The 26,750-nt window shown below is 36.6% G+C and overlaps 1 protein-coding gene and 1 long non-coding RNA gene across 6 annotated transcripts in view; both read left to right on the top strand.

Moving 5' to 3' along the window:
- Nucleotides 1-26,750, top strand: part of MAGI2 (membrane associated guanylate kinase, WW and PDZ domain containing 2) — a 1,340,829-nt gene that overhangs the window by 272,295 nt on the left and 1,041,784 nt on the right. The gene's annotated exons all lie outside the window — the stretch shown is intronic.
- Nucleotides 1,616-23,186, top strand: LOC132679117 (uncharacterized). The gene is made up of 3 exons (XR_009609976.3): nt 1,616-1,907; nt 15,585-15,646; nt 23,053-23,186. It is a non-coding gene; the product is annotated as an uncharacterized LOC132679117 (long non-coding RNA).

Below are 26,750 nucleotides of genomic sequence, written 5' to 3'. Positions count from 1 at the left end.
GGTTGAGTGTCCAACTCTTGATTTCAGCTCAAGTCATGATCCCAGGGGCATTGGATCAAGCCCTGCATTGGGCACCACTCTGAGCATGGAGCCTGCTTAGGATTCTCTCTCTCTTTCTCCCTCTCTCTCTCCCTCCCTCCCTCCCTCCCTCTCTCCTTCAGCCCCTCTTCCCTGCTCATGCTTTCTCTTTCTCTTCCTAAAATTAAAAAAAAAAAAAAATAGGGTTGCCTGAGTGGCTCAGTTGGTTAAGCGTCTGACTCTTGATCTTGGCTCAGGTCATAATCTCATGGTTTGTGCGTTTGAGCCCTGAATCAGGCTGTTTGCTGCCAGCATGGAGCCTGCTTGGGATTCTCTCTCTCCCTCTCTTCCCCTCCTCTACACACTCTCTCTCTCTCAAAATAAATAAGTAAATAAACTTAAAAAAATAAAATAAAATAAAATAAAATAAAATAAAATAAAATAATAAAATAAAATAAAATGAAATAAAATAAAAGCAGTGGAAATATGTGCTAAAAAATGTTTCTGAAGTAAAGTGTGTGTGGGGAAGGGGAGTATCAAATACTGCTGAAAGATCCACCAAGATGCAGACATATTTAGCAGGAAGAAGGATGTTTCTTTGTGAGAGCAGTTTCAGTCATTTTAGAGTGGTTCAGAAAGTAAACCAGAGGTGAGAAAAAGGAAATAGTGTAGCCAACATGTGGAAGAAGTTCAGCAGTTTTAAACTAGAAAGAAATTTCAGTTATGAATTAGAAAGAAATAAGACTATAAATTTAGACAAATTTGAAGAAGAAATTTTGCTTATTTGTACTTTTTTATTTGAAGAATTTTGTTTGTTTTTAAAACTCTGGTTTTAAGGAGGACAGAGGTGACTGTTTTGACGCTGATAAGGAAGATTCAGTAGAGAGGGGGAAATTGAAGAGGAAGAAGAAAGATAAAGGAGGGCTGTTTGAAGGGCCTTGGAACTAGATGAATGTGAATAAGAAACTAAAACCCGTGATTTTCTCTGAAAATCCATGAAACGTCAGCCTTGGGGCCTCACTTCCATGATTCTCCCCAAGATGCTAGAACTAAGTTCTAATTTGTGTTCTTTCATTATTCTTCCTCTTTTCCTCCTTTTTTCCCTTTTCTCTTTTCCTTTCTCTCTCTTTCTCTTTCTTTCTTTCTCCCTCTGAAGAAAACTCTCTAAATTGTATAAACTTCACACCCCACAAAAGATGGATCAACATCTCTGGGAAGATGTTAAATATGAACAAAAAAGAGCAAACCTCTTGTGTACATATGAAATAGAGCTTGTCAAGCTTTAACAAGCCTGATAATCACTGGGGAAGCTTGTTAAAACACAGATTTCTGAGTAGTATTATACTATGAGTTTATTGATGATAAAACTGGGACTTACAAAGATTATATGACTTTGTCTAAGTCTTAAGTCTTAGTCTTAAGACTAAGATCACACAACTGTTTATGGCCAAGCTGGTACTAGATCTCGTGTACCATCATTTCAGTGGTGTTTTCTCTTGCTCTATTTATACTCTATCCTCTATTGTTTATGTTACTGGAAAACTTCTACCTATTTTTATTAGGGCTATGAAAAAATTAGTCTTACAGACTTCTCAGAGTAAAGTGCAACTTTTGAGAAACTTAAACTCAACTATCCAGCAATATTTTCCTTTGCTAAGAATAAGGATCTGTTTTACCAACCTTGTTTGCTTTTTAATACAAGCACTGCAGAATTTTAGATAATGTAAACCTTATCCTGAATGTATTAGTTTCCATTGAGCACAACAAATTGCCATGAACATACAGGCTTAAACCAATACAAATTTATGATGTCACAATTTCCATGGGTCAAAACTCTAGGCACTGGTTAGCAGAATTCTGCCTCAGGGTCTCACCAGGCTGTAAGCAAGGTATGAGCTAGGACTTCCAACTCATCTGGGGCTTGGGTTCTTCCAAGTTCACCATTTGTTGACAGAATTTCATTCTCAGGGCTTATGGTACTGAGAAGTGTTCTCAGCTCCAGGAGGCTCCCTGTTATTCTCTGGCAAGTACCCCTCTCTACAGTGTAGCAGTTTTCTTCTCTGAGGTTAGAAAGAATACTGGGGCACCTGGGTGGCTCAGTCATTAAGCACCCAAATCTTGATTTCAGTTCCAGTCATGATCTCAGGATCCTGCTATGGAGCCCCAGATTTGGTTCTGGGCTGATGGTGCAAAGCTTTCTTGGGATCCTCTCTCTCCCTCTTTCTGCCCCTCCCCTGTTCATGCACAAGTGCGCATGTTCTCTCTTTCTCTCTTTCAAAATAAATAAACTCAAGAGAGATTGAGAGAGGAGATTGAGAGAGAGAGAGAGAGAGAGAGAGAGAGAATCCTTTCAGTTGGCTAAAGCAGTTCAGTTGACTAAGGCAGTTATATAATGTAACATAATCATGGGAGTGAGTCTCCTCTTTGCCACATGATATGACCTGATCTAAGGAGTGACTATTCCACCATATTTACAATCCCACCTGCATTATATTATACTCAGTGGGTGGGAATATGGGGTACTAACTTAGAATTCTGCCTACCCCACATAAAGATATCTGAAAAGTTACCTCTAGGCATTTTATACTTGATGAGACTTCAAAAAATCTTTGAGATTCAAACCAGCAAAGATTTTTCTCTAGATGCTTGTTTTAAATCTGTATTAACAATCAAGCAAAAACATGGGACAAGCATTCCATTCTTGATAAAACAATGGGATGTTATCTGTCTTTGATGTGACTGTAATTGCCTCCTTTGCTAATATTGCTCCTCATTTTTTAGAGAATCCATAATAGCTTTCCTTTTGGTGATTATTATCCTTTGAATATGTATATTTCTGTAAATATTCAGCAAGGTCTTGTAAAAGGAAACTAGAATCCTGTCTGACAATTGAACAGGACATGAGTTTATAATTTGGTATTGTGTTATTTTTTTTTAAGCTGTGAATATAATAATAAAGATTAAAACACTACAGGGAGTATGTGTGGCTGTGGCAGTTGTAGGTGTTAATTATGTTGTCAGATAGGAGAGTGAAAATTCAACCTTCTGAACTTGGGTCTTGGCAGGTAGGCCAAGTATCTGATTTTTTTCTCTATTGTTATTAAAATATATTTGTTTGTAGACCTAAATATCTTTGCTCATGTAGACTTACTATTATTATTATTATTTTGAAGACAGAAATGCAGATAAAATCAGACTCACTCTTGGATTCCAGAACTGCGTGGGTTAGCAGATTTTACTAGAGGGTTTTTAAAAGCTGAGTAGTGTGAACTGGAGGCTTAAAGAGTGGGGCTTTGATCACAGTAGGTAAACCTTCAAAAGTCAGAGGATCTCTATTAATACAGGACACATAAAAAGCTGTGGTTTTTGTCTTTTGGCACTTAAAGGTATTAGTCTATTTCAGTACTTACCAGTAAATATGTCCAACAGTTAAGCTAAAATGCAGTGGGAATTTAAGAAAAAAAAAAAACAACAATAACAACTAAAGAAACCGCTTATATTAGTGTTTTTTAAGATCTGTGAGATGCTAGGGGCGCCTGGGTGGCGCAGTTGGTTAAGCGTCCGACTTCAGCCAGGTCACGATCTCGCGGTCCGTGAGTTCGAGCCCCGCGTCAGGCTCTGGGCTGATGGCTCGGAGCCTGGAGCCTGTTTCCGATTCTGTGTCTCCCTCTCTCTCTGCCCCTCCCCCGTTCATGCTCTGTCTCTCTCTGTCCCAAAAATAAATAAAAAACGTTGAAAAAAAAAAATTAAAAAAAAAAAAAAGATCTGTGAGATGCTGTTTAGCATGTAAATATTTTTGAGACTGACTATGATTAAAAAATAAGATTCTGAGTTCCTATGTATTCTGATTTTTAGAAACAGAAGGTTTTTGTTTTTGTTTTTGTTTTTTTCGTTTGGGTGATCTAGTAGTTATTGTTTTCAAAATAGGGAAATTTAATACCTAATTTTCATGAGTAATTGGCTTGCTAACATTATAGTCTGATTTTGAAACATTTCAGGAGGAGCAGGAACAACATTCTATTTCTTATTCTAAATGGATTATATCAAGTGTTAGCATTCAGGCAGCCTCCATTTTGCCTATTGAAGCCAAAGTGATCTGTTCAAAAAGTCTATTTGATGCTTCTTCACCAATACTTCCTGAAGTGGGATGCTCAACTGACTGAGCCGCCCAGGTGCCCCGTTCCCTCAATTTTTAATTATACGTCTATCAGTGAGATTGTTTAATTAATATCTGTCATTGCCCCTTACCCCACTAGAGTATACTCTAAGAACTTACATACTTATCAAATGATCTCCAGGGTAGGGGCACCTGGATGGCTCAGTCAGTTACGCATCGAACTCTTGATTTCGGCTTAGGTAATGATCTCATGGTTCATGAGTTCCAGCCCCACATCTGGCTCCATTCTGACAGTGCGGACCCTGCTTAGAATTATCTGTCTTCCTCTCTCTCCGCCCCTCCCCTGCTCACTCTCTGTTTCTCTCAAAATAAATAAGTAAACATGGAAAATTTGTAAAAAACTATCTCCAGAGTCTAGCACAGGGCTAAGTATATAAAAGATACTGAATAAATATTTATTGAATGAATACATGAATGAATGAATAAATGGATGGAGAAGTGAAAGAGCACATAGATTTGATTATTCATGACCTGAGAGCATTGATCATCTCAGTTAAGAGCTATACCTGCAAATAAACAAAACTTAGAGAGCAAAGTCAGCAACCACTCTACCCATTAACAGCAAGACTGCCTCTTAGACTCATGCCTGCCAACCAGCTGGCATCATCACTATTATTTTGATGTGCTTGTCAGGGATTTTAATAAACTCAAAATAACAAAGACAGATGACCTGAACACATTATGGAATGTCAACACAGTTCCCATCCTTTCCTCAGGTGGACCAAACATAAGGACAAGAAGAAATATAGCCTGAAGTGAATTGTACAAGCCTGAAGTGAATTGTACAGGTCATGAAACAAAATAGATTTGGACTAGCTCGATAGCTTGTTTGTTTGTTTGTTTGTTTGCCAGAGGTTAGCTCTGAGAAGGCATTTAAAGGAATACAAGAGCAGTGGACCATTCCAGGCAGGCAGATAATATATAAGAAAAAAAGCAGAATGGCAGAAGAAACCAGATGACAAAGAAATAATGTTGGGAAGGAGTGAGTGAAGAGGCTAATTGTTCACCAAGATTTGATGTAGCCAGAGAACAGTTTATAACCTATCTCCAGTTGTCCTTTTTGTTTGAGGTAATGTTACTGCCAACTTAAAAATGGTCCATGTAGATGATGGTCTGACATTTAAATCTCTCTTTCTCTGGATGCATAAGAAAATGAAATTAAATAAAATACTTTGTCTTACAAATATTCACGAATGGTGACAGTGTCTTGCTCTGGCATTTGTAGTATTCCTAGGAGGTGATGTCCTTCCGGTCTACTGTATTTTTACCAGCAATTACAAAAGAGACATTCCTCACAGGTGGTCAAAACAAGATCAAATGCAGTCAGATTTGTAATAAAGTAACATTTTTCAATAGTCAAGAAAAGGAAGCTTGACATATAAATGTTGTCCCACAAAGTTGATATTTTAGATTTTCTTTGCTCTTTTATCCAATGCTGAAATCAAGACTTTTTTTGGATCACTGAGATTCAATGACTGTTTCATTGAAGACTTTTGAAATTGCCTTTTAAAAGGTACAAATAGAAATTTTATATAATTAGAGTAAACTGAAAATGGCTTTAACCTGGTAAATGATAACCAAAGAAGTGTTATCTACCATCCCCAACAGCTGTGAATGGACCTCTATAAGTATATTGCTTTGCTAAGTAAGAGAAATAAAAGATTAAAGATTCCAAAAACAGTAATACATAGTTAGAAATTAGAATGCAAAATAAGAGATACTTAAAAGCGATTATAAAAGTCATTTGCAAAAGATGGCATATAAATAATTCTTTTATATTTCTTCCTTTAATTGAGTTTTTGTTTCTTAATTATTCCATTTTGGCGTGGAAAATGCCAGGACTTTGATTTTATATACTAGATCGCCAGGAAAAGGCACCCTTTGCAGTAATGAGGTGTTATGCATTGGTCTGATGCTTTGCATAAACTCATCTGAATCTATCTGTGTTTGTCTTCCTCAGCCCATCCTCCACTGAAGTCAAATGCCAATCTGATACTGTAGGTCTTTTGGTTAAAACCTTGACACTGCAGCCACTTTTCTTAGGACAAGCCCATCCCAGCCCTCATCCTGGCCTTACCTCTGCTCTTCTCAATCTCCTTCCTGATCCTCCAGCACACCACCTTCTCTGACTTCCTCAGAAGAGCTCAGCTCCCTCCTTCTCCCTCTCCCCAGTGATTTACCAATCCCACCACCCCCCTACCCCGCCTCCAGCTGGGTGCATTTTCCTTTCTCTTTGTCTAGTTAACTTTTAGGCTTACATCTCATTTCTGAACTCCTTGCTGTCCCTCTGACCAGATCTTGCTCATCCTGCTGTGTGATTTTGAGACTTCAGGAAGTTTTTCTTCAAAGCATTATCACAGTTCTTGTTATCCATTTGTAAAACTGTTTTATTATTGTCTGCACTACACTGGATAAACTAGGAGCTTCATGAAGGCAGGACACTGTTGCTCACCAGTGCTTAGGTTCTGAGTAGATGACTAAAGAAGTTCCTTGAAAGTATGAAACAATAAATAGTTTGTGAAGATGCTTACATTTAGGAGAACTAAGATTTTTGATCATATCAAGATTATTGAAAGCATTCTCAAATAAAAGAATACAGGTTTTTGCTATTGCTGGTGACATGAAATGGCACATATGAAGCAACATGAAATTTTCCTAAGATACCTTTGGGAGTCAAGCATTTTTCAGAAATGGAACCATTATTAGGTATTCAGAGGAAAAAAGAAATACCCCTTAGAAAAGAATTGTAGCCCTCTTGATTGGAACAGCATGTATACATTTTTGGTTGATAAGTACATAAAAAAGGCATATCTTATGTGAAAAGGCTGTACCTATGTCTATCATTATTATATTTATTAAAATTTTACATTCACATAAAAAATACAAAGAATACAACAAAATGCATTTATTTACTTACACATACAGGATAAGCATAGTTTGTCAAGGCTAGGCTTAGCAAAGCATACCAAAATTGCAAGGATTTTGCTTTTAAAAAGATACATATATGAGATCTCCTGGGAACTCCAATAGAGAAAGACTGGTGGGGGTGGGGGGAGTCTGTAAGTCTGTATATTCAAGAATTACTCTAATTGAGAAAAGCATTTTGCATTGTCATCAGTATGCTAATAGGAGCTATAATTTATTTGATGCTTATTATATACCAAGTGCTGTACAAAGTACTTTATATATATTAGTTTATTTAATCCAATATATGAATAATTGAAGAAGAAATATATCCACCCAACCAACAACAAACCTTACCAAAAAGTCTCTGTTTCTTTTTTCAATAGCCCATGTGATATATAGCTGTCATATTTTACTTAACGGTTAATGTAAATTTGATTCCTCTTATTCTTCCTTAAATGAGCATTGAGTGAAGTGGATTTGAATTTAGGTGGGGTTGTTCAGTGTGAATCAGAAAAAAGCTGGGCATAATTTGTTTGGGAAAGGCTGTAATGTCCCCAAACTAGTGTAGAGATACACTTCTCAGTGTTACAAGCTGAACCATCTTCCCAGATAAAATTGTCAAGAAAGTATATCTGAATCAGAAAATGCACCAGCATAGAAGAATCTACTTTTGTTAGTTCTGCTTTAGAAGAGATTATACAACCAGTAACTATGGATTACCCAGGAATTACCAGCCAACAATTTATAGCATAAATCATTGATCACTTATTTGTTGTTCTATCAATATCCTCTTATATCATCATCATTATGTTATTTTTGATTGAATAATATAAGTTTATATATGTATATGCAACATTATAATATGTATATAAACATGTTGTGATGTATTTTATATACAAAGGAACTCCTTCTTGCCCATCATAATGACACTAACATCTGTAGAACATTTACTAAGAGCCAAGCACTGGGCTATTCATTTTCTCATGTAATCCTCATAACAATGCAATGGACCATTATTATTCACAGCGTTATTACTCTGTTATTATCCCCATTTTACCAATAAAGGCAATCAGAATTAAATTCTGTATACATAGTCACTGCTCTAGTAGTCAGTGAAGCCCAGACTGGAATCCAGATCTTATTGAAACCCAAGCCAGTGCTGCTTTTCACTACCAGGGTAAATAGCCTTAGCCCCCCCGTGGACTTTTCAAATAATTTCAGGTCATACCACCACCTCCACTCTCAGTGTGTACCTCTTGAGATTTTATGTCTGACCATGGAACCACTAACACTAGATACTCCACATACCTGTCCTTCTTGTTTCTCAAATACATTGGGCTTCGCCTTTACGTTTACTGTTCCTCTGCCTGAACTCCTCCTTCCTCCCATCCTCATTGGTTGGCTTTCAGCTCAAAGCTTACCTTCCTGAACTATTGATTTAAATAAATTCTTGCCTGCCCCAACTCTTGTCACCTTTCATCACATTACCTGTTTTCTTTTCAGTACTTATCATTTCTTCAAATTATCTTAGGTATTTATTTGTTCCTGAGCTTATTGTTTGTCTCTCCTGTAAGAATATAAACTCTAACAAATTCTCATTTTTTAATTTACCCTTGTGTATTTGTTCTATGAATGACTATACAATAGTAGATATGTCTGGATTTAGTCAAAGCTTGTGCTTACAATGATGAATAAAATAGGAATTAATATATCAAGAAGCTTATAATAGAAAAGTTGGAGAAATAGGTTTTTGAAACCTGAAATCAGTTTTATGTCACCAGATAATTTAAGGTTGAAATTGATACCTTAACTCTAGACTCAATTTATCATGCAACCAGGGATAGAGATGAAAACTACCTTCTCTTCAATAAGCTCTAATGCCTCCTAATGAATTCAGAATATGGATGATTTGGGTGGTCAGTATTAGGTGTGGACTGTACTTGTGCATCCCAAACCTCTGCTCTGCATAAATACCTGGAGAACTTTATAACCTAACATGTTTGGGGTCTGTTAGAGATCCAGATTCAGTATGTGAAGGGTGAGGCCTGGAAATAGGTCCCCACTCTTCTGAGGTTTCTTTAAGAACCACTGGAGGAGCTGTCTTGCTCAGAAACAAACAAACAAGCCCAACTCTGTGTTTTCTGCTGGCAATGAATTTTAGGAAAATAGCATATCTTTACATAAGTTGAATCTAAAAAGCAAGAGTACTTTTTTTTAAACCAAACTAAATCTTAAAATTGAAGTTTGTACTTTTAGAAATCATTTATTCAGACATTGATTTAGTTTTCATTTATAAATCTTTCTTACCCAAAAGCACAAGATACTTTACAAACATTAACCACATGAGAAACATGAATCTTTGCAAAAACACTGTCAGCTAGATAAAATGTTTTTAGTAGATGAAAAAGTATAATTCTGCCTTTCAAATTGAATTTCAAATAATATTTCTTGCTCTAGTGACATATGAATTGGTTTGTTGCTTTGTTGGTTCTGGGTACTTTATGTGCATTTAGATATCCTTATACATGCAGGCAGTTGAATGCTCTCTTTTCCGTATATGCCCTTTCTTCTTTACCTTTAAATGAAAAACTACACATTGTATCCATTCCTTAAATAGGGAGAGGGGAGTTGAAGTTCTACTTTACCATGTTCCCTGAAGAGATCTTTAAAAACAATTTTTTTTTAATCTTTATTTTTGAGAGAGAGACAGAGACAGAGAGAGACAGAGCATGAGCATGGGAGGGGCAGAGAGACAGGGAGACACAGAATCTGAAGCTGGTTCCAGGCTCTGCCCTGTCAGCACAGATCTGAACGCAGGGCTTGAACTCACAAACTGTGAGATCATGATCTGAGCTGAAGTCAGACTCTTAACTGACTGAGCCACCCTGGCTCCCCAAGAGATCTTAATTTAAACCTTTTGATTGTCTCTAACTATCCAGAGACAGCTTCCTTGAATTTCACGGCTAGGCCAGGTTTTACCCGTGTTCTGTCACAACCTACTGTAGCACTACAACTTTTCTGAACTTCAGATAATTGAAGTGTTGGTAAAAGATCTAAAAAAAAAAAAAAAAAAAAAAAAAAAAAGAGAGAGAGAGAGATTGCTGTTTTCTACCTCTAGGGTCTTTTCCACTTCTAATAGCTTTTCTGTAAAAATCAATAGGGAAGCCCCACCTAGACCTGTCTCTCCAAAAGCACCTTGTTCTCATCTTAGTTTTATTTGTGTTTTCTTTCTATCAAATTTACCCACCCTGTGTTACATGCTCCTAAAGTCCAGAATTCAGTTTAGGCTTCCTTTATGATTTGAGAAAAGAACTTTACTTAAAGATGAGTAGTTAAAAATTGTTCAACTTCCAGTGGGGGTGTTTCTGTTGTATACCCATAGTTGCTCTATACTTGATATCAAGGACTTAATTTTAATGATAGAAATCAGGCACTCAGTTCTCCCTCTCAGTTCTCCGCATCTCAGTATATTTCACATGAATTGGATAAAGTCAAGAATTGGCATTATTCACAGTAAAATTTAGCAGAAAGTAAATCACTAATCAACTTATATTGCAAATGCCCAATTTAGCTAGATGGAGCTCCATGGTTAAACACACCGTATGTTGGATTGTCCTCCTTTGGATACAGTTAGGCACTGAGTTTTTGTAAACCACATTTTTAACCCATAACAACGAAGAAATATATGAGCTGCAAAGGAACGAGAAAAACGTTACATGCAGTCCCCAAAATGAATAATATCAAAAAATAGTAGTATTTCTTGAATAATCAATTCCTGAGGTGTATGGTCGCCTTTGTCTGCAGCAAAACAATTATAACTTGTTATTCAATGAGAAACAGCACTGAGGAGTATAACATGTTTTGTTCTTTGTTTTTTTAATCTGCCTGATCATTTCAAAGGTGGGGGGGTGGAAAGGCTGTGAACCCAGTTTAAGTGAATAAAAGTCAGTACATGTAAAACCTATTTTTAAATGGAATTTTTTCAATGCCCTTAACGAGTGCATTTATTTTAAAATGTTTTATTCAGTTAGCTTTTTAAAAAGAATCCCTGGACATTCAAGCTTCATCTTCTTCTTCCGTATTTGCCTAAGGCTGATGCCGCTCTCGCTCTTCCAAAAAGGAACTAAAGCCAATTTTGCATATCTTGATTTAAAGCTTGTGCAAAGAGCCTTTTTCTTAAATATGAAGCAAGCACAAAAGAATAGCAGTTTGGAATGTAGAACGTCAACAAAGTTTTAGTGTATCTTTGAGTTTCTTTAAAAGGAAAAATGCACTCCTCCTATCACTTTCTTCAGTGACTACTAAGAAAATTAAAGATATCAGAAATGAGTTGACAGTAACTGTTTATTAGTCCTCAAAACTCTATCCTTTTCCCATGCCCAGAACCCAAATTGCTGAGTCAGAGAGAAATGCCCTCCACACAGCAAGGATCTGCATGAACATTTTTTGGAATGCATGACATTCTATTAGTGCCCTATGACCAAATTCCTTAATCATGAATTGAATTTTCTACTTCCCTACTTCACTTTCCATCAGCCTGCCTAGAGAAAACAAATGTGTCAGACATAATGTACTTCTGATTCCCTAAAAATAAATGCAGAAATTAAAATCCCTGGAGATTTCAGTTCTGGAGTGGCAGAGATTCAGAAGCCAGATGCTGTGTAGGCTCTTTGGAATAGACAAAGTATATACCAGCATTAGCCCTCTGAGGACTGATAGTGCAACCAGTATGTGTTTTATTGGCATTTTTTATTTTTCAACCTGGATTTTCACAGCAGGACTAGATTAGGTCTTCCTTTGTGTTCTCCCTAATTTATCTGCTCTTTTTGCAGATGTTTGCCTAAAATACATTTTGTTTAGTTGTAGGTGGTTTCTTTTTTAACAACTCAAAGATGATATTATACTATTTCCCTGTTGAGACTGTTGAGACCAGACTATTAATCAACAGACTATTATATTAGGAACAGTTGTACTCTATAGAACATCATGCATTAGCTAGTATTCCCTGGAAGCCCAGAGCAATGAATGCATCATGGAATATGTGGGATACTTAAAAAAAAAAAAAAAAAAAAAAAAAAAAAAAAAAAAAAAAAAAGTTTGTTTGAAAGAAAGGTGAAACAAAAGGCAGGAATATATACTTTTTATGTATATTTATAACAGAAAAATAAAGTATGAAGAAAATATTATGCTTCCCTGGACCAAGCTACATTAAGAATTAGCGTTATCTGGGGCACCTGGGTGGCTCAGTCGGTTAAGCATCCACTTGGGTTCAGGTCATGATCTCGTGGTTTGTGAGTTTGGGCCCCATTGGACTCTGGTGCTTACAGCTCAGAGCTTGGAATCTGCTTTGGATTCTGTGTCTCCCTCTCTCTCTCTGCCCCTCCCCCGCTGATGCTCAGTCTCTCTCAAAAATAAATAAACATAAAAAAAAAGAAGTCACTTTATTTGTTTTCTGGGAAAAAGCAGATCCTCTCTTGTACCCAAACTACATTAAATAACAACTTCCTGATCCTAAAGCCCAGGATCAGGCTCCTGGAGGATTAGCTCCTCCATTTCTGCGAAGAACCATGTTTCTAGAATAACATTTCCCAACCCAGCAGTGAAGTAAGAAATTTGATTTCCATAGAAACCAAAAATGAAATTATAACTTAAATGTGAGTGTAGAGTCACAATTAGAGCAACAGCTCTTTCTGTGACTGAGATAAGTTGTCACGCTGGGTATTCATGGAAACAAATAGGAAGTATAATTGCAGGGGGTCAGGATAGGGCATGTTAAAAATGAAATATTCTGTAGAAATTTCAAAAGGCAAAATGTGAGCGTGTTGACTTTCATATATGTAACACTGTTTGACCTTTGGGGAATTTGCCTGGCTTTGTAATCGTTGTTTCTTTATCTATAAAATTGGAGTAATACTATGTGCTACCTGCTTCTTATGTAATTAGCATTCACATTGAGCACTTACTATGTATCGGGCACAAAGTGCCTTATATGAATTTACTCAATTCTCACTATTATGGTTATTTTTGTAGATAATAGCTAACAACTTATAGTGCTTTTCATGTGCCTGGCACTGTTCTAAGCATCTTTGCATATGTTTATCAACACATTTTCCTTCAAACCAGCCATGAGGTAGAAACAACCATTGCCCTATTTTACAAATGAGAAAACTAAAGCAAAAGCAAATGAGATAATGCATATTTGGTAAACTGCAAAGTATTGTATACAAGTAGGTATACAATTATATCATCCCCATGGACTAATTAACTATTTTCTGTATATGTAATTAAATAATTCCTTCTTCCTATTCTAATTTGGAAGGTAGATTTTAACTAAGGTGATTTTTATTACATGACCTAGTAGTTTCTATAAGAGATATAATTTATTTTATCTTTTAATATCTTACTCTATGCATGATAGTTATATTGAAATTTGAAGGCACACTTAAGTATCTGATAATGATCATATAGTTATGTTTTAACTATTGTTAAAAAGCTCTACAAATTACCAGAATTAATTCTAATCTGTGCTTAAAAGTAGATGCTCACTTTTGTTCTATATCTAACAAAATACTTAAGGCAGTGCTTCACTAGTTTCTGTTTTTGGCCATTGGTTCTCCACTGTTGTGGGATTTGAAGTTCAATATTACTCATCTACACTACCATTGTAGCATTGTGGTCAGAGTTCTTACCCTGTTTTCATTATTACTTGAATTATATTACCAAAGTAAATGGAAAATGGTCATCTAAAGTTGGACACAAAAGTGCACTTTCAGAACTATAGGAATGTATGAGCAATTTAATCAATACAATTTTTTTTTTTTTTTTTTGAGGGGGGTTGGGGAGGGGCAAGAGATAGATAGAGATATCTATAGATAGATAGAGATAGGGATAGAGAGAGAGAGAGAGAGAGAGAGAGAATTCCAAGCAGCCAAGCAGGCCCCGTGTTGTCAGCACGGAGCCTGATGTGGGGCTCAATCCCAGAACTGTGAGATCATGACTTGAACCAAAATCAAGAGTTGGACTCTTAACTGACTGAGCCACCCTGGTGCCCCTAAGCAATAGAATTCTTATGGATATGTTTTTATCTTAGTAGATGTTGCGATAAACATGCATTTGTGTACTGTCATAAGTTCACATCACTTAACATTGGAAAGCAGAACTGTCTGGTTATCCCTAGCTATATTCCTAGAGCCTGATATGAGGCACATGTAACTGTTCACTTTGAGGGCTATGTTGTCATATGTCTACTTTATGCATCTAGCTACTATGCACAAGTCAAAACCAAAATTATCAGTAGCACTGTGTAAAATTTTATTGGTTGCATTTATGTAGAATGTGAAAACTGTATGTACTGATTACACCCAATTTACTATGAGAATTTTCCAGATTATAATAAACAAAGGAAATTTGAAAAGGTTTTTAGCAATATTTTGATTCCACTCTGCTCAATTATCAGAACAAAACTGCAAAAGGCTTTTTTATAAAAGGAAAAAGACATGGCATTGCCTGAGTTGTTCTATGAAGCATGGCATAGGGAAATGCAGATGATAGTAGTGTCATAAAGATGACATGTGTCAGTTGTCAAAGTGCAAGAAGGGTGGGCTGTGGGTTCTGACTGACATGCTGCCTGTTTATCATGAGGAAGACTTTCCAGCTTCTGTGCTGGTGGATCGGGGACCATGACTAAGGATAGTCAAGACACTAGAAGGGTGGGAACAATTTAAAGGTTGCTGGGTGGGAGGTAAAACTGTGGAGCTAGAGATGGTTGATTAATGGTAGGTAGTCAGGGCAAGTAAAATAAAAGGTTTTTCAAGTCTTTGGACCTGCTCCAATTTCTGTTCTGGTAAATACTTGACATCTTTTAAGACTAAACTCCTATGTTGACATCATATTCTGATATTATTATTACTCACACACATGCACATACATATACTCACATAGATGCACATTCACACACATACACTCACTACAAATATTCTCCTTTTTTTAGGTCTTCAAAATACCCATCTTTGGGTCTTCTTCCTGCATTGGTATCTGATGATACCAATCTGATGACCAAGGTATATGGCCTTAAGGATATATGTTTAGTTTAGAAGCCTTCTTCCTATTAAAAAAAAAAAGAGAAAAAAATCTGTCTCTCAGTTATTTTTAACAGAAATTTATGTTTAATGTGAACTAAACCCACATGCCAGTAGAGAAAAGTAAGCTTTCTGATAACACACACTTTAATTATGGGAGATTGCTATAGACACTAATGTATAAACACGAGCCAAAAGAGCAATCCAAATAATGAACAATAAATGAATTGGAAAATAAAAGAACATGTGAATTTTATCACATGAACATGTATTTCTCATTAAATTTCAGTAGTGTCTGTATTGGTTGTAATTAAAACCAGAATGTATAAGACCTAAGCATATATATCCTCACTCTGGAAGTCATGATTGTGAGAAAGTGTTTGTTTTGTATCTATTGTGCCCAGCCAATGCGGGTGTCAGGTAAATGCCAAGAAAGACAGAACATTGACCCTGTCGCCAAGATAATGTAAGTAAAAGACTACCATCTGACTGCACGAGAGTACCATATTAAGTGTCACAAACTAGAAATGTATAGATATTCAGAAGATAGATATCTTATGAAACTGATTGCTAGATACTAGAACTTGATCCTCACTAACCTGTTAAGAATCTATATAAATACAGAAAAGCATGGCAGCCATTTCATATCTGGAAACCATCATGAACAAAGCCATAGAGAAATCAACTTTGGGATGGTGGATGATACAGCAGCAAGAGGCTGGCAAGTCTAGAGTTGAGATTTTCTTGTAGATATTTGTGAAAACAATCTTATTTGCCTTGATTATTGAGTCAAGATATGGTGCATTAATAATTATTGACTTTTGAGGGAAGAAATGCTAAACATGTACCTAAAGGAAAATTAGCATAGCAGTGATGTGCCCCATTGCTTTTGGAAGCGATGAGGCAAAGAGGAGAGGAATGAAGAGGATAAAGAATGACTTTGACCATGAAGTGTGGGATGTTAGATTAATTCATGCTTGAAGTGATGGAGATTTAGACCAGTTGAAATGGCAGCAGGATACAGACATTGAAAGGAAAAACCGGAATGGGTTGCTGGCTTTCTACATAGCCAAATATATGAAAAATCCATCATAAGCAGAAAACAGTCTTCTTGTTCTCTGTATTTTCAGTATCCAAAACAGTATCTAGGACAAAGAAATTATTTGATAAATGCTATACTTGATGAAGCTAATGCGAGACAGAGAAACTAAAAACGTTGAAATAAGAATCTAAGTTTTTGAGAAACTATCAAAGACACAAACTAGGATTGTGAGAAGGGGTACCTTACCTGGAGGAAAGATGTAATTAAGGGATTTAGGGCTTGTGGTGATGGTGAATTAGCCAAGGAAAAATGACTTATAGACAGTTGAAAGAACCCCAAAGTTTGACAGTTTATTTCTACTCTTGTTGCTTTTTCTTGAAAAAACTAGAAACATTCAGAAACTGATTAAGGCATTGGGAACTTCAATTAGTATTGGTGCTATAACTAAACCTGAGCATGTCATGTACCTAATAACATTTTCAGTGCCAAAAATTAAAATGCCATTCAAATTTTAAAAATACTTTAAAAATAATCTCATAATTTTTTCCATTATGATTAAACACTATGTCATTTCTTTGATTTTTTTTTTCTAGAGTAGATCAAATAGATCAAAGCTATATTAAGAGTAACTGGAAAGTGCACCCTAGAATTTTGAAATAATTTTCTATAATGCTGATTCGAGTTTATAATCTGAAGTTCAGATTATAGATACTGATAAAAAAATCTTCAAAAGTTGTGCTGTTTTGACTTTTTATTTCTCAAATCATTACTTATGAGGTCAGAATTACCCTGTTTTTCCTTGCTCTTTTCATATTTGAAGACTTTAAGTGACCCCTTGTATTCTAGTTCTTTTTGTAAGCATTACATACATCATGCATACACAACCAGACTATAATAATAATTAATATGATCTCAGAGGAGAGAAACAGCATTTCAGAGTCTATTAATAGAGCAGAGAGAAATTATTCTTTTGAGAAGCTTCTGGACTTTAAAGATTATATTTTCCTATTTGGAGAATTGAAAAATAGATACACAGAGATTAAATGACTTGCAAAAATCATCTAGTGAGTCAGTGACAGAACTAGAACTCAACTCCCAATGTTTAAAATTCTATATTCAGCATAAAATCTACTGGACCACAACTTTTTTTTTTTTTTTTTTTTTTTTTTTTACAATGGCAAATAAGAATTGCTTTAAGCCAGCAAGTATGATTGGCTTTCATTGGCAGAGGTCAACACCTTTGACCAATCAAATGATCTATCGAAGACCTGGCCAGAATCTTCTAAAAATAGCCTCTCGGGCTATAGATGATAACAGATATATTCCAGGAAAGTTACAGTCAGTTGTGTTTGCCTTTAGAAAGCCACTTGCTTGCAACCCGTAGAGTATCAGAGGGGCAGTGAAGCAAGCCATGCCCTGCTTAAGGTTCACACATTTCCAAAATTCAAGGCTCATTCTCATCTTCACTTCCTTTCCATTAACTTCCTGAAAGTATTGTAAATAAGAACTGTGCTCACTATGACTGCAGCCTCTGTGTAATAATTGAGATTCAACATTAGGTTACACATTAAGTTTTTTTGGTTCATTTGCTTAAACTGTTATTACTGTGGAAATAGCCATTACATCCAGGTAATAATGTGACTGGTGCTTATTGATCTAGAATTATAATAAAAAACTAAACATATATCTTTATTTGCACACCACATTTCCTCCTTGTTTCCTGATCACCTTCCTTAGCTATAGATAACACTCCTGAAACCATGACCATCCTAGCTGGAGCATAGCAGTAGTTCAGTAAGTGGCAGTTACTAGAGAAATCATATATCAGAGTGGAGTCATTCAAACTGGTTTGAATCCTAGCTCCCTTGCAAGTCAGTGCCTATTCTGTATCCAACTTTAACCTCTTTGACTCCCAATTTTCTAATCTGTAAAACAAAGAAAATTATATCACCTTTATAGAGGTGTTGAGAGGATTCTAGGAGGGAAAAATGTATACAAGCTCTTTGCATAGTACATAGTGCTTAACAAGTGGTAAATAAATGGTAGTAATTAAAATCTTACCTATTGGAATAACTCCCTTAGGTAACCAGCAATAGTAGGAACTTGGGTTCGGAATGTGTATTAGTCTGCTCAGGCTGCCATAACAAGATTCTCAGACCGGGTGGCTCAAACAACAGAAATTTACTTTCTCACACTTCTCAAAGCCAGGAGTCCAAGATCAAGATGTCAGCAGAGTTGGTTTCTCCTGAGGCCTCTGTCCTTAGGTTGCAGATGGCAGACTTCTCTATGTCATGTTCCTCACATGATCTTTTCCTCTGTGCATGTACATCCCTGGTGTCTCTTCCTCTTCTTATTAGCACAGTAATCATAATAGCTTATGGCTCCATCCTTATGACCTCATTTATTTTTAAATACCATATCTCCAAATACAACCATCACATTTAGGGCTTCAATATATGAAACTGGGGGAGAGGGAAGCGCGGAGGCACAATTCAATCCATAAGAGAATGTCACTGTTAAAATAATAGTTTTGTTACTGGAAAATAGAATAGAAGCCTTCTTAAAATTTTTTTTTAAATGCTTGTTTATTTTTGAGAGAGAGACAGAGTGTGAGTGGGGGAGGAGCAGAGAGAGAGGGAGACACAGAATCTGAAGCAGGCTCCAGGCTCTGAGCTGTCAGCATGGAGCCCTATGCAGGGCTCGAACTCACAAACTGTGAGATCATGACCCAAGACCCAAGCTGAAGTCAGATGCTTACCGACTGAGCCACCCAGGCACCCCTGGAATAGAAGGCTTTAAGAGAAGTGTGAACTGCTTTCCAATAGCACTCTTGCATTCATGCTTAAGGAATTTTGTGAAATTAATTATCCACTTTACCTTGGAATAGCTTTAGGGATTAGAACATGGGATGGTTCAGTTCCATTGGACAGAAAGGGAATGCAATTCTAAAGAAAAGTTTCTCTAATGTTGAGGATAAGAGTCGATTGAGTAGCTTATTTAAAAGGCAGAATCTTGGGACCCATCCAGAAAATCTGATTTATTGAGTCTGGTTTTGTTCTGTATTAGTTTTCTATTGCTACTGTAAAAAAAAATTACCACAAAGAGGCAATTAAAATGACACAAGTTTGTGACTTACAGTTCTGGAGGTCAGAAGCATGAAATGGATCATACAGACTAAAATCAAGATGTCAGCAGATGTCTCCTTCTGGAGACTCCAAGGGAGAATCCATTTCCTTGCTTTTTCCAAATTTTGGAAGCCATCTACATTCCTTGGATCTTGACCCCTTCTTCCATCTTCAAAACACACTGCTCCAACCTCTGCTTACATCATCACATCTGGTGTCTCTCTCTCATAAGGACCCTGTGATGACATTGTGCCAACCCAGATAATCCAGGGGAGTCTTTCCATCGCAAATATTCTTAAGTTAATTGTAATTGAGGTGTGTTTCTATTGTCCTGTAAGGTAACATGTCCCCAGGTTCATTAGGACATGAACATATTTGGGGTAGAGGTTATTATTCTGTCTACCACAAGGTCTAAGAATCTGTAATTTCTGTAAATAACCTAACCAGTTTGACCACTGGTGAACCCTAGCAGGCATCAGGAGGCATCACAGAATCATTAAATCTACTGAGGAAGTGGCGTGAGCCAAGGCAGGACTAGTGTTTCATCTCCAAAAGCATCTCCTTGTTGCTTACTCCGTGTAAGCAACAAGGCAACACGGTATGCCTTGTGAAGAACACAAAGACTAAACTTTAACTTTTACTCAGTTACTTTTTATCATAATAAACCTTAGTGGAAAAGAAGATAAATAGCATCATATAACAGAATGGGACCAGGGCTCTTAGAATTATTCACTCAAACTACTTTCAAAAATCCAAAGGGTCAGAGCTCAGTCTATTTAAGAGTATCCCAGAAGAAGTAATATTTGTCTTCAGTAGGCTTGAATAGGTGGCAGGATTTATTTAGAAGAAATTCTTCCCTGGGCTAAAAGGACACATTGACTAAAGACTAAGAGGCAAACAGAGGGTTATTTCAGTGAATGATCAGGGGTGCGATTAGGTTGAGCATATTAATGCCTTCTCTCCTCACAACCAGTGCAAAATGCTAGCAGGTGAGGCTCATGGGTTTAAGGAAACTTTCTAACAGTTTTGGTTTGTCAGGGAGAGGGTCTAGATTAAAATCTAGGTTTCCTGAACCCAGGTGTGTGTCACCTGACTGCAGTTTTTATCTCATACATAAAAGTTGAAGAGAAATAGGAAAGAAGATAAATATGAGCCATTTGAAAATATGTTGCTATCTTCGTATCCCTCTGGTAAACTTAAATGTTAAGAATGAGACCACATACAAAGCCATAGTAGAGAGCAGTCTTTAGATGGGAGAAGGGAAGGAAAGGATGAAGGCAGGCAGGAAGCAATAGACAGGAAGCAGAGGACAGCTTTGAGGCCAAATTCACCAGTTGGTCTAAAAGTTCTTCTTCAATCCCATAAACATATAACCCTTTAACTTGCATGTGTTATAAATATTTAATTGGGGTATTATGCATGATTTTGTATTGCTTCTGTATGTCCAGTGGCTACATGTCTATAAGAACATCTCCCTTTGATATGAAGGCTGGAAGAAAGAAAGAAAAAATACCTATGTATTTCGATTTGTAACACACCTTCAACATAGTTACAAATCATCAGCTGATTGATATTTATTTCAAAATGATATTGAGTTATCTTTTCAAAAGCTGGACCCATTGCTCTGATATTGTTTTCTTTCTGCAATTTTTACTGCCTCATTCAACTCACCCTAGAATGATGATGGTAGCCCTTCTTAGCCTGTTTCCTTCAACCACTTTATATCTAAATCACATCCCTAGCCATAATTGCCTGATGCTGTGGTAATGGTAGGCTTTTGGATACTTTGCAGGCAGACCTTGTATCCAAGTATGTGACTTCTCAAAATTGCATTTTAAGAAAATTATGTCACCCTTTGAGATCCATCATTATTTGCCCGTCCTCCCTGCATTATCCATTCCAAAAATATTTATGTTGTGTGTTATAATTTCCTGTTAACAAGTCCTGGCTAATTCAACCCTATATTTATTACACAAACAGGGCATTGTATCTATTGTCTGAGAACCAGCCAATGTCAAATCCTTCTGTTGAGATGTTTACAGACATATCTTCAGACTTGGCATCTAATTATACTCAGCTTCAGATATCCTAATACCTTCTACTTGTTTCCTTGATTTAAATATTAATATTAGTGACTGCAAAACACTTTGAAAACAATGGAAGCATAGAACTTGTTGGTTATTTTCAATTTTGTTGCCGTAATTGTATTTTACAATAATTGGACGGAAGAGAAAGTTTGTTTTTTCTTAATTAAGCATGTGCAATATAGAGAAGGTAGGTGAAAAATCATTCAAAAGTTCCATACAGGGGCACGTGGGTGGCTCAGTTGGTTAAGCGTCTGACTTTGGCTCAGGTCATGATCTCATGGCTTGTGACTTTGAGCCCTGCATCAGGCTCTGTGCTGACAGCTCAGAGCTTGGAGCCTGCTTATGATTCTGTGTCTCCCTTTCTCTCTGCCCCTCCCCTGCTCTCCCTCTCTCTCTCTCTCTCTCTCTCTGTCAGAAAATAAACATTAAACAAATTTTTTAAAAAGAAAGTTCCATATAAAGTGCCAGTTGATGCACTGTGAGGTTTCCAGTTGAGACACATTTTACCAAATTCATAAAAGACACCTAAGTTAAAATAGGAGGCACCAGTAACAAAAACCATACTGTCTTTAAGTTTTTAGACAAAATTAGAGTATAGCAAATTTAGTAGCAAAAAGAGGTCTACTAAAAACTTAAACATTGATTAATTATTATTAAGGAAGCTTTATTGAGAAATCTGTGGGCAAAAGCTCAGAGGCCTGTAAAAGTTTTTTTTTTTTTTTTTTGCTTATTATATCAACTAGTTACTGTGCATTACACTATAATTTCAGTTTGCCTTCTGTATTTTGATTCATGATAAAGTAGGTTCTCTAAGACTTGTAAAAAAGTCAGTGTTTCACTTATTTTTTTAATTATTATTGTATGTTTTTTAGTGTGTCACTTTTAATGTGTTTGGTTAGTATCCTGGCTTGCCAGTTTGATTTGGGTTTCCCAATGTACAAATAACAGAAATCACAGTTTATTTTCCTCACATCTATTACTTGTATCTGTTACAGAAACGATTTTTTTCTTCTTTTTTTTTTTTTTTGCAATGAGAATCTGCAATTGAAAGACATGTTAATAGACAAAGATTTAATTTTTTCATTTAATCAGTTGATATTTTGATTTAACATTATGAATATCCTGTCCTACAGATGCACCATTTTCTGTTTTGTATTGGGCTACTAAGTAAAGCAATGAAGACATACTATGTGAATTATACAATTGATACAATGGAAGAACAGATAAAGTTATGAGTCTCTGTAAGAACAAAAGTTTCCAAATTAAGAAACGAGTGGTGGGCCATTTAGTTGTCAGAGTGTTCCCTGTGGTACAGACATGGGGCATACAAAGGATCCTGCTTCTAGTAGTTAGTTAATCACTTTTGGGCAGGTACATTGCCTGAATCCCATCTGAGTATGTACCATCCTGAAAGAGGTCTAGCCATAATAGTGGAAATTCTATGATTGAAAAAAAAAAAGATGTTACATTCTTTTCATTTTTATATTTGGTATTATATTTGGGGACACAATGGATTTCAGAGACTATTAGTTAAAATGGGTTAAATGTAAAAAAAATATATTGAGGGGCACCTGGGTGACTCACTTGGTTGATTTTCCAACTCTTGATTTCATCGCAGGTCATGGTCCCAGGGTCATGAGACTGAGCCCTTCATCGTGGAGCCTGCTTGAGATTCTCTCTCTCTCTCTCTCTCTCTCTCTCTCTCTCTCTCTCTCCCTCCCTCTCCCTAAAATAAACAAATTTAATGAAAAATTATTAATACTGATAATACAATGATTTATAGAACATATTAATATAGAATATATATCTGTCTATTGTACAAGCCAGTGCAAGTGATATAAATTCGGCAACATGTTACCATTTATCACATTAAATTAATATTCTTAACTTGAATTTTACTGAGTTTTTAAGTTTTTGTATTTAATTTGTATTTTTTTGTGGTTTGTAATCATAGAAGTTGTACAAAAGCTAGAAGGAAAGGGAATTAATTTTTCTTGTTTAAAATGTGCATATATCTAGGGGTGCCTGGGTGGCTCAGTCAGTTAAGCGGCTGACTCTTGATTTCAGCTAAAGTCATGATCTCACGGTTCATGAGATTGAGCCCACATTGAGCTCTGCGCTGACAGAGCGGAGCCTGCTTGGGATTCTGTGTCTCTATCTCTCTGACCCTCTGTTGTGTGCTCTTTCTCTCTCTCTCTCTCTCTCTCTCTCTCTCTCTCTCTTTCAAAATAAATAAACATTAAGAAAATAAATGTGCATATATCTAAGTAGTATTATAATAAATATAACTTAAATGAGCACTAGAAACTTGGGAGCATTTTCCTATTTGAAGGAGTCTAATACTCAAGTTTGAAAACACTAACATAGATACTGTAATAGCAATGAATAGAATTTTAACTAGATTTTCATTAAAGTTAAATATCCAATTTAAATTTTAAGTTAAAAACAACACTGAGATACCATGACATGACTGTTAGTATGACTGTAGTGTGGAAAATTGGCAGCACCAAATGCTGGCGAGGAAGGTGCAGAGAGTAGGAACTCTGACAGATTGCTGGTCAGAATGCAAAACGATACAGCCACTCTGGAAAATAGTTTGGGGGTTTCTTACCAAACTAAACACACTGTTACTCTATGATATAGCAATCATGCTCCTTGGTATTTACCTAAAATCAGTGAAAATTTATGTCCACACCAAATTTGCACACAGATGTTTATAGCAGCTTTATTCACAATTGCCAAAATTTGAAAGCAACCACAATGTTCTTCAGTAAGTGAATGAATAAATAAACTGTGGTACATTCAGACCATGGAATACTATTCAGTACTAAAAAGAAATGAGCTCTCAAAGCATGAAAAGACATGGAGGAAACTTAAGCACATATTACTTAGTGAAAGAAGCCAGTCTGCAAAGTCTATATAGGATATAATTCCAACTATATGACAGTTTGTTAAAAGCAAAATAATGGAAACAATAAAAAGATCAGTGGTTGCCAGGGATAATGGAGACAGATAAATAGGTAGAGCAGAGAGGATTTTTAGGGCAGTGAAAATACTCTATTTAATATTATAATGGTGGAACCATGTCATTACATTGGTCCAAACTTGTAGAATATGCAACACCAAGACTGAATCTAATGTAAACGATGGACTTTGAGTGATGGTGATGTGTCAATATAGGCTCATTATTGGTAAAAAGTGCACATTCTGGTGAGTGATGTTGTGATGGAGGAAGCTGTGCCTGTGTGAGCATAGGAGGTATCTAGGAAATCTTTCTACCTTCTTCTCAATTTTGTTGTAAATCTAAAACTTTCTAAAAATAGAGTATTTTTTAAAATTCAACAATTATAAAACAAGGGACATGTTGCAATACTTTTGTCATTGAGACGGGTTTTTTTCATCAGTTCAGGTTTCACAAATTGCAGGGAGGGGAAGCAATAACATGTGATAGGAACAACACAAAATTTAGAGTTGGAAAATCCAGGTTCAAATCTAAACTCTGACATTTCTCAGCTTGACTGTGTCAATTTCCTCATATGCCAAATGCATACAATAAAATGTAAACTTATGGGAAATAATATAAATAAATGTCAAAGTACTTAATAAAGAATGAAGCATTCTTCAGGTACACAGTATTTATATTTTCTGAGTTCATCCATCAAAAGTGGAAAATGTTTGTGTGGATTCATGCACATCTTCCTACCCGTCCTTCATCATCATTATTATTTTTTGTTATGTAATCTCTACATCCAATGTAGGGCTCAAACTCACAAACCCGAGAGCAAGAGTATCATGCTCTGCCAACTGAGCCAGCCAGGTGCTTCCTACCCAATCCTTCTTGAAGCAGTAGTATACTGTTTATCGAGTGTAGATGAAACCTGTCTTAATTCACTCTAGTGATTATCCTTTAGTGTCCCAACACTCACAAACCGGATGAGTCACTCAGGCCAGAGACAGGAGTTGAGAGGAAGAGGACTATGAATAGCATTGACTTGGGAACCATAAAATGTTGGACCCCATGCTTGTTGGAAGTCCTCCAACCTTACTTCCTCCCAAACTATCTCCTCTATGACCTTTTATCTGCCTGCTGCTGTGCTGGTTGAGTTCCTCCTCCGACATCACCTTTCTTAGATTTTTTGTTGTTAATGTTCATCCATATTTGAGAGGGAGAGAGAGACAGAGCACTAGCAGGGAACGGGGAGAGAGAGAGAGGGAGACACAGAATCCAAAGCAGGCTCCAGGCTCAGAGCTGTCAGCAGTCAGCGGTCAGTGGTTTGAGCCCAACGTAGTGCTCGAACTCACGGACCATGAGATCATTACCTGCCCTGAAGTCAGATGCTTAACTGACTGAACCACCCAGGAGCCCCTCTTAGATCTTTAATTAATCACTTATTACCTTGCATTGTAATTAGCCTAGTACCTACTCCATGACCCTCATAACTATTTTTTATGAACATATCTAGAATGAATGAATGATTGATTGATTGATTGATTGATTGATTGATTTCAGGATTAGCACTATGGAATCCAAAGGGTACTGAAGTCACCTTTTAGCTTGGATAAGTTAATTAACTTCTGTGACCTCTTTCCTTTACCTTTGGGTAGTATTTGAAAATTCCGTAGAAAGCACCTGGCATGGCCTCTGGCACATTGTGAATGAAAGTTTTAGGTAGAAGTTAGTTAATGGTGATGATAGCTGGCAACTTTTGGAAACTTCACATTCATTAACTCATTTAATCATCACCATAATCCAGTAAAGTAGGTACTGTTATTGGTTTTGTTTTACAAATGAGGAAACTGCTGTAAAGTAGTAGTATGATGAAAATGCCACAGCAGATTAGCAATAAAACCAGGGAGTCTGAATCTACAGCCTACATTCCACTGAGCTGCCTTTCAGTTATCATTCATATTATTACTATAAACCCACTTGCACTGGGCCACTGTTAACCTCTAGAGTGCCCATGTGCTCTCTCTCTGCCCCTCCTCCACTCATGCTCTCTCTCTCTCTCTCTCTCTCTCTCTCTCTCTCTGTCAAAAATAAATAAACATTAAAAAAAATTAAAAAAATAAAGGGGTGCCTGGGTGGCTCAGTTGGTTGAGCGTCCGACTTCGGCTCAAGTCATGATCTCACAGTCTGTGAGTTCGAGCCCCTCGTCAGGCTCTGTGCTGACAGCTCAGAGCCTGGAGCCTGCTTCGGATTCTGTGTGTGTGTGTGTCTCTCTCTGTCCCTCCCCAGCTCATGTTCTGTCTCTCTGTCTCTCTCTGTCAAAAATAAATAAACATTAAAAAAAAATTAGAGTGCCCATGTGCAAATTA

The sequence above is a fragment of the Panthera onca genome, chromosome A2, assembly GCF_046562875.1.
Source record: "Panthera onca isolate mPanOnc1 chromosome A2, mPanOnc1 haplotype 2, whole genome shotgun sequence".
NCBI classification, from domain to species: domain Eukaryota; kingdom Metazoa; phylum Chordata; class Mammalia; order Carnivora; family Felidae; genus Panthera; species Panthera onca.
Note: the sequence above shows the minus strand (reverse complement) of the source record. Positions and strands in the feature narration are given on the sequence as shown.